At 46.4% G+C, this 8,491-nt stretch overlaps 1 non-coding gene across 1 annotated transcript; it reads left to right on the top strand.

Annotated features, from left to right (window-relative positions):
* The first annotated feature begins 602 nt into the window (after positions 1–602).
* trnai-aau (transfer RNA isoleucine (anticodon AAU)) lies at positions 603–676 on the top strand. Its single transcript has one exon. It is a non-coding gene; the product is annotated as a tRNA-Ile (tRNA).
* Positions 677–8,491: the final 7,815 nt, after the last annotated feature.

An 8,491-nucleotide genomic window follows, 5' to 3' on the forward strand; every position in this document is an offset into this window, starting at 1 on the left:
TTATAAAACCATGTGTCATGTGAGAGTGCCTTTCAGAAATGGGTGTTTAAGAAATGTACCTTTAAGAAATGGGTGTTTATCAGTGATGTCAGAGAGTGGGTGGAGCTGGGCTGTCTGCCAGCGTTTTACTTTCGTTTTAGGCTGTTTGCTGCAGGGTGTGTTTTAGTTTTGTTTTCAGTGTTGGAGCTGAAGCCAGACAAAGCAGGTGTACTGTTGATCTCTCTGCCATGAAAAGGCTATCTCTTGATCATTTGGTGAATTCAGAATTATAAATGTTTTCAGTAGTGAATGTAAACCTGATGTGCTTCTGTTAAAAGGTGTTGCTTTTGTCTTCTGGATGTTGTTTGGGAAGTTATTAAGGATTAATTAGTGTTGTATTCTTTGGGGGTTGTATTTGAATTAATGGTTGCTAAGATGTTCACTGTATGTTTTAAAAAGGTTAACTTGAGTTCATATAATAAACATTGATTTGCTTTAAAAATACTTTTCCATTTCTGCTGTACCACACCTGTAGAGTGTGCTCCCCATACCACAATCTATTAAAAGTTGTGGGTCAGGTGAACTCCATGATACACTTTGAGGTTCTCTAAACCCTGGCCCATGGACGGTTAGCTCAGATGGTTAGAGCGTGGTGCTAATAACGCCAAGGTCGCGGGTTCGATCCCTGTACTGGCTAATGAAGTAACCACATGCAGGGGCTGGTTTAGCTGCAGGGGCTGGTTTAGCACACTGGGCTAAATCACTGGCTTTTAAAGCAGACCAAGGCAGGCCAGCAGTTCAATTCCCGTACCTGCCTCCCTGAACAGGCGCTGGAATGTGGCGACTAGGGGTTTTTCACAGTAACTTCCACAGTAGCTTACTCGTGACAATAAGCGATTTTCATTTTATTTCATTTAGGGGTTGTTTAGCACAGGGCTAAATCGCTGGCTTTGGAAGCAGACCAAGGCAGGCCAGCAGCACGGTTCAATTCCCGTACCAGCCTCCCCGAACAGGCGCCGGAATGTGGCGACTAGGGGCTTTTCACAGTAACTTCATTTGAAGCCTAAGAGGGCCTAAGAAGCCTAAGATTTTCATTTCATTTTATTCATTTCATAACACATGAATCCTGTGTGTGGGTTTTTTCACAGCCTTCCCGACTTCTCCTGCCGTTTTGAAAAACTCACGTCTGTACGGCCCCCAGCTCTTTGTTTCCTGCACCCACGTTAAAACAGCATCATTTAATTTCTACAACCTCTCCACATTCTTCTTTCCTGTAAGGAGCACGTAACACGATTGTTTGCCTTTATGCCAGTTGAATACAGGCAGTAACCCCATGCATTTAATAATAGTACAGGTAGGGATTCGCTCCAAATGACTGTAACTATGCATTCTACACAGACCATTGCGCAGCAGCAGGAGTGTCTGTCAGCAGGTCAGAGACCAGCAGCATCTTTGCAATTGAAATGAAGAATTACAGCTCTCATTGCAGGCCAGGAACAGGGGGCGTCATTCTCCGACCCCCCGCCGGGTCGGAGAATGGCCGTTGGTCGGTGTGAATCCCGCCCCCGCCCCCGCCCCCGCCGAAGTCTCCGGTACCAGAGATTGAGCGGGGGCGGGAATCGGGCCGCGCCGGTTGGCGGGAACCCCCGCTCAGAAATTGAAAGCGTTCAAGTCCCGCCCAGAAATTGCCTGCCCCGCCGGCGTAAATCAAAGCTGGTATTTACCGGCGGGACCAGGCGGCGTGGGCGGGCTCCGGCGTCCTGGGGGGGGGCGCGGGGCGATCTGACCCTGGGGGGTACCCCCACTGTGGCCTGGCCCGCGATCGGGGCCCACCGATCCGCGGGCGGGCCTGTTCCGTGGGGGCACTCTTTCCCTTCCGCCTCCGCCACGGCCTCCACCATGGCGGAGGCGGAAGAGACTCTCCCCACTGCGCATGCGCGGGAAACTGTCGGCGGCCGCTGACGCTCCCGCGCATGCGCTGCATTTCCGCGCCAGCTGGCGGGGCAACAAACGCTATTTCCGCCAGTTGGCGGGGCAACAAACGCCATTTCCGCCAGCTGGCGGGGCGGAAATCCCTCCGGCGCGGGCCTAGCCCCTCAATGTTGGGGCTCGGCCACCAAAGATGCGGAGCATTCCGCACCTTTGGGCCGGCGCGATGCCCGTCTGATTGGCGCCGTTTTTGCCGCCAGTCGGCGGACATCGCGCCGTTGGGGGAGAATTTCGCCCAGGGAGTGAAATTCTTACACCTATTGAAAAAATTATTTTTTGAGAAAAGCACACAAAAAAAGGATATGATTTTAAAATCAAATTAGGGTATCTTTGTTCCTGTATCTCAGGCTGGAACATTCCTTTAAATATTCCTATTTTTAAATAAATTTAGAGTACCCAATTCTTTTTCCCAATTAATGGGCAATTTAGTGTGACCAATCCTCCTACCCTGCATATATCTTTTGGGTTGGGGGGGGCGAAACCCACGCAAACACGGGGAGAACGTGCAAACTCCACACGGACAGTGACCCAGAATCAAACCTGGGACCTCGGCGCCGTGAGGCAGCAATGCTAACCACTGCACCACCGTGCTGCCCCAAATATTCCTTTCAACAGAGTGATAGTTAGAGATTGTGTCAAATAACTTTGTATTATCGTAAGGAAAATTAAATTATTTTTTGGTTATTGAAGTGTAGCTTCCTGTGCATCAGTTAACTCTCACAAGCACACTGCTGTCAAACATGAAAGCGCTCAACTGGATTCAATTAGCGGGAAGGTTTCCCAGCTCACAACAACAATAGAGAGAGGTCTGTGATCGAAGAAAGAAGGTTTATGTTCCCCATCACAGAGAAGGTTAAAGGGAGAGTTAAAGAGATATTCTAAATTATGAGGGATTCATAAGACCATAAGACCATAAGACATAGGAGTGGAAGTAAGGCCATTCGGCCCATCGAGTCCACTCCACCATTCAATCACGGCTGATTTCAACTCCATTTACCCGCTCTCTCTCCATAGCCCTTAATTCCTTGAGAAATCAAGAAATTATCAACTTCTGTCTTAAAGACACTCAACGTCCCGGCCGCCACCGCCCTCTGTGGCAATGAATTCCACAGACCCACCACTCTCTGGCCGAAGAAATTTCTCCTCATCTCTGTTCTAAAGTGACTCCCTTTTATTCTAAGGCTGTGCCCCCGGGTCCTAGTCTCCCCTGCTAATGGAAACAACTTCCCTACGTCCACCCTATCTAAGCCATTCATTATCTTGTAAGTTTCTATTAGATCTCCCCTTAACCTCCTAAACTCCAATGAATATAATCCCAGGATCCTCAGATGTTCATCGTATGTTAGGCCTACCATTCCTGGGATCATCCGTGTGAATCTCCGCTGGACCCACTCCAGTGCCAGTATGTCCTTCCTGAGGTGTGGGGCCCAAAATTGCTCACAGTATTCTAAATGGGGCCTAACTAATGCTTTATAAAGCTTCAGAAGTACATCCCTGCTTTTATATTCCAAGCCTCTTGAGATGAATGACAAGATTGCATTTGCTTTCTTAATTACAGACTCAACCTGCAAGTTTACCTTTAGAGAATCCTGGACTAGGACTCCCAAGTCCCTTTGCACTTCAGCATTATGAATTTTGTCACCGTTTAGAAAATAGTCCATGCCTCTATTCTTTTTTCCAAAGTGCAAGACCTCGCACTTGCCCACGTTGAATTTCATCAGCCATTTCTTGGACCACTCTCCTAAACTGTCTAAATCTTTCTGCAGCCTCCCCACCTCCTCCATACTACCTGCCCCTCTTTGTATCATCGGCAAACATAGCCAGAATGCCCCCAGTCCCGTCATCTAGATCGTTAATATATAAAGAGAACAGCTGTGGCCCCAACACTGAACCCTGCGGGACACCACTCGTCACCGGTTGCCATTCCGAAAAAGAACCTTTTATCCCAACTCTCTGCCTTCTGCCTGACAGCCAATCATCAATCCATGTTAGTACCTTGCCTCGAATACCATGGGCCCTTATTTTACTCAGCAGTCTCCCGCGAGGCACCTTATCAAAGGCCTTTTGGAAGTCAAGATAGATAACATCCATTGGCTCTCCTTGGCCTAACCTATTTGTTATCTCTTCAAAGAACTCTAACAGGTGTGTCAGGCACGACCTCACCTTACTAAATCCATACTGACTTGTCCTAATCCGACCCTGCACTTCCAAGAATTTAGAAATCTCATCCTTAACAATGGATTCTAGAATCTTGCCAACAACCGAGGTTAGGCTAATTGGCCTATAATTTTCCATCTTTTTCCTTGTTCCCTTCTTGAACAGGGGGGTTACAACAGCAATTTTCCAATCCTCTGGGACTTTCCCTGACTCCAGTGACTTTTGAAAGATCATAACTAACGCCTCCACTATTTCTTCAGCTATCTCCTTTAGAACTCTAGGATGTAGCCCATCTGGGCCCGGGGATTTATCAATTTTTATACCTCTTAGTTTCTCTAGCACTTTCTCCTTTGTGATGGCTACCATATTCAACTCTGCCCCCTGACTCTCCTGAATTGTTGGGATATTACTCATGTCTTCTACTGTGAAGACTGACGCAAAGTACTTATTCAGTTCCTCAGCTATTTCCTTGTCTCCCATCACAAAATTACCAGCGTCATTTTGGAGCGGCCCAGTGTCAACTTTTTGCCTCCCGTTTGTTTTTAATGTATTTAAAGAAACTTTTACTATCATTCCTAATGTTACTGGCTAGCCTACCTTCAAATTTGATCCTCTCTTTCCTTATTTCTCTCTTTGTTATCCTCTGTTTGTTTTATTAGTCTTCCCAATCTTCTGACTTCCCACTACTCTTTGCCACATTATCGGCTTTATCTTTTGCTTTGATGCATTCCCTAACTTCCTTTGTCAGCCATGGCTGCCTAATCCCCCCTCTGATAACCTTTCTTTTATTTGGGATGAACCTCTGTACTGTGTCCTCAATTACTCCCAGAAACTCCTGTCTTTCCCACTAGGCTCTGCTCCCAGTTGATTTTCGTCAGTTCCTCCCTCATGCCCCTGTAGTTACCTTTATTTAACTGTAACACCTTTCCATCTGATTCTACCTTCTTTCTTTCAAATTGAAGATTGAATTCGACCATATTATGATCACTGCCTCCTAAGTGCTCCCTTACTTTAAGATCTTTAATCAAGTCTGGCTCATTACATAACACTAAGTCCAGAATGGCCTGTTCCCTCGTGGGCTCCATCACAAGCTGTTCCAAAAAGCCCTCCTGTAAGCATTCAATGAATTCCCTTTCCTTGGGTCCACTGGCAGCATTATTTACCCAGTCCACCTGCATATTGAAGTCCCCCATGATCACTGTGACCTTGCCTTTCTGACATGCACTTTCTATTTTGTGGTGCATTTTGTGCCCCCGGTCCTGACCACTGTTAGGAGGCCTGTACATAACTCCCATTATGGTTTTTTTGCCTTTGTGGTTCCTCAACTCTACCCACACAGACTCCACATCATCTGACCCTATGTCGTTTAGTGCTATTGATTTAATTTCATTCCTAATTAACAAGGCAACCCCGCCCCCTCTGCCTACCTCTCTGTCTTTTCGATAGGTTGTGAATCCCTGGATGTTTAAATGCCAGTCCTGAACCCCCTGCAACCATGTCTCTGTGATGCCTACCACATCATACCTGCCAGTCACAATCTGGGCCACAAGCTCATCTACCTTGTTCCGTACACTGCACGCATTTAAATATAGCACCTTTAATTCTCTATTGACCATCCCTTTTTGTTTTCTTAGTGTGGTGGACCTTGGTTTACTGAGCCTTTCCACACACTGTGTCATATTTTGTGGGATGGGGACAATCGTAACCACTCTTGAGTTTTGTCTGTTCGTGTTTTTTTGTATTCCTAAGCAGCTACGCGCCCCGCTGATTACTTCACCTCTTGGTTCCCTGACTTTCCCTTCCCCCCCCCAATCTTTAGTTTAAAGTCCTATTGACCACCCTATTTACTCTTTTCGCCAGAACACTGGTCCCAGCTCGGTTCAGGTGGAGACCATCCCAACGGGATAGGTCCCCCCGTCCCAAAACTGATGCCAGTGTCCCATGAAAAGGAACCCCTCATTCCCACACCACTCTTTTAGCCACGTGTTAACTTCCCTTATTCTTGCCTCCCTATGCCAATTTGCACGTGGCTCGGGCAGTAATCCGGAGATTATGACCCTTGAGGACCTGTTTTTTAATTTGACTCCTAGCTCTTTATAATCTCTAAACAGGTCCTCTTTCCTAGACTTGCCTATGTTGTTGGTACCGACGTGGACCACAACAACTGGATCCTCCCCCTCCCTCTCCAGTATCCTTTCAAGCCGGCCAGAGATGTCCCGCACCGGGCAGGCAACATACCACGCGGGACTCTTTATCCTGCTCACAAAGGATACTATCTATCCCCCTGATAATAGAATCCCCTACAACTACAACTTGCCTATTTACTCCCTCCCCTTGAATGGCCTGCTGAACCATGGTGCCTTGGTCAGCTGACTCATCCTTCCTGCAACCCTGTTCGCCATCCACACAGGGAGCAAGTGCCTCATACCTGTTGGACAGAGTCAAGGGCTGAGGCTCCTGAGTTCCTGACTGCTGGTTCCCTTTACCTGCCTGACTTGCAGTCACACCCTGCTGTCCCTGGCCACTGGCAGGATTTAAACTACTTACTCTGACAGGTGTGACTGCCTCAGCGAGAGAAGACAGAGGAATAAAATGTTCCCAGCAGGCCTGGCAACCAAAGACTTAGACATAAGGCCATTGGCAAAAGAAGATACTTCTTTTTTGTGGAACAAGTTGTTATGATCGAGAATGTTCTGTCTGAAAGGGTAATGGATGCAGAGCCAATGAGAATCTCAGAGTAGAAGAAATAGGAGCAGGAATGGACTATTTAGCTCCACGAGTCTCCTCCGCCATTCAACAGGATAATGGCTGACCTGAACTTGGCCTCAACTCCACTTTCCCGCCCCTACCCCATATCCCTCAACTCCCCAATAGATCAAGAATCTCACCATCTCAGCCTTGAATATACTCAATGAATCAGCCGCCACTGCCCGCTTGGATAAGTGAATGCCGAAGATTTAAGATCCTTTGAAAGATTAAATTCTTCCTCATCTCCATCATAAATAATCACCTCTAGTCCTAGGTTTCCGTGAGGGGCAACAACACTTATCTGTTCAGCCTCCTGAGACTCTGATCGTATTTCAATACGTTCATCAATAAGGTGGACAAGTTCACATTTTGCCACTTTATACTCCATCTGCCAATTTCTTTGCACACTCGTTTAACCTCCCTCTCTACCTTTGCAGACTCTTTTCATCCTCTTTAAAACTTGCTTTTCTACCTATCCTTGTATTGTCAGCAAGCTCGACGACAAAACACTCAACACCATTAGGGGTATTTTCCACTCCCATTTTCAGCGGGCAGCGAGAATCCAACGGGAATCCCAAAACGGCATTTGCGCCAATGGGGTTTCCCATTGAGATTGTTTTCCCCACCCCCCCACCCACACCCACCCCCCGCCGCCAATAGCACAATCGGTTTCCCACCATAAATGTTCGGGAACCCCGAGAGTACACATTTAAATGTCACTGGTGGGCCTCCTCATTGTATCGTCCATCACATCGGTGGGATTTTACAACAACTCTGGACAAAGGAGGACTGGCGAAGAGACCTGGTGCATAAGTAAGTACAGCCCCTGGGGAGAGAATGTCTTGCCTCGAATGTACCCTGGCAGTGCCTCCGGGCATTGCCTCCTGGCTGTGGCCCCGGCAGTGACCCCCAGCAAGCTGATGGTGGCGTATTCAGAAAACAGTTCCAAAGAAAAGCTATATTAGACTCAAAATGTCATCTCTGTTTCTCTCTTCACGATGCTGGCAGACATGCTGACTTTTTCCAGCATTTTGTGTTTTAATTTTGGATTTCCAGCATCAGCAGTATTTTGCTTTACTTTTACTGGACATAAACCCCAATATTTTATTTTAATTTTGTAAGACTGTGAAGAAAGGATAGCTCCAGAAGTGATTTCACAAAGAAATAGGGATATGGTTTATTAAAACAAACTTTATTACTAACACAGTATTAAAATATCTTTAACATTACACAAACAAACTGACAATTAACCCTTAAACAATGCTACTCACTATTTCATGTGAGAGTCCCTTTGAGAAAAGTGTCTTTTATCAAATGGCTGCAGTGATGTCAATGTGTGGGTGGAGCTGGAATGTGATTCTGTCTTTTACTTTCAGCTTGAGCTGGAAGCTGCTTTGTGTTTTACTTTCATTTTAGGTCCTTGGGAGCTGCATTCAAGCAAGAAGGTGTATTGATCTCTCTCTCTGCAATCTAAAGAATGTCTCCAACTCACTTGATAATTTAAAAGTGATACCTGCTTTCTGTAGAGAATTCAAACCTGCTGTCTTTGTTAAAAAGGGTAGTTGACTTATGGATGTTGCTAGGAAAGTTATTAAGGGTTACCTACAGTGTATTGTAT

Source organism: Scyliorhinus torazame, chromosome 18 (assembly GCF_047496885.1).
Source record: "Scyliorhinus torazame isolate Kashiwa2021f chromosome 18, sScyTor2.1, whole genome shotgun sequence".
Classification (NCBI taxonomy): domain Eukaryota; kingdom Metazoa; phylum Chordata; class Chondrichthyes; order Carcharhiniformes; family Scyliorhinidae; genus Scyliorhinus; species Scyliorhinus torazame.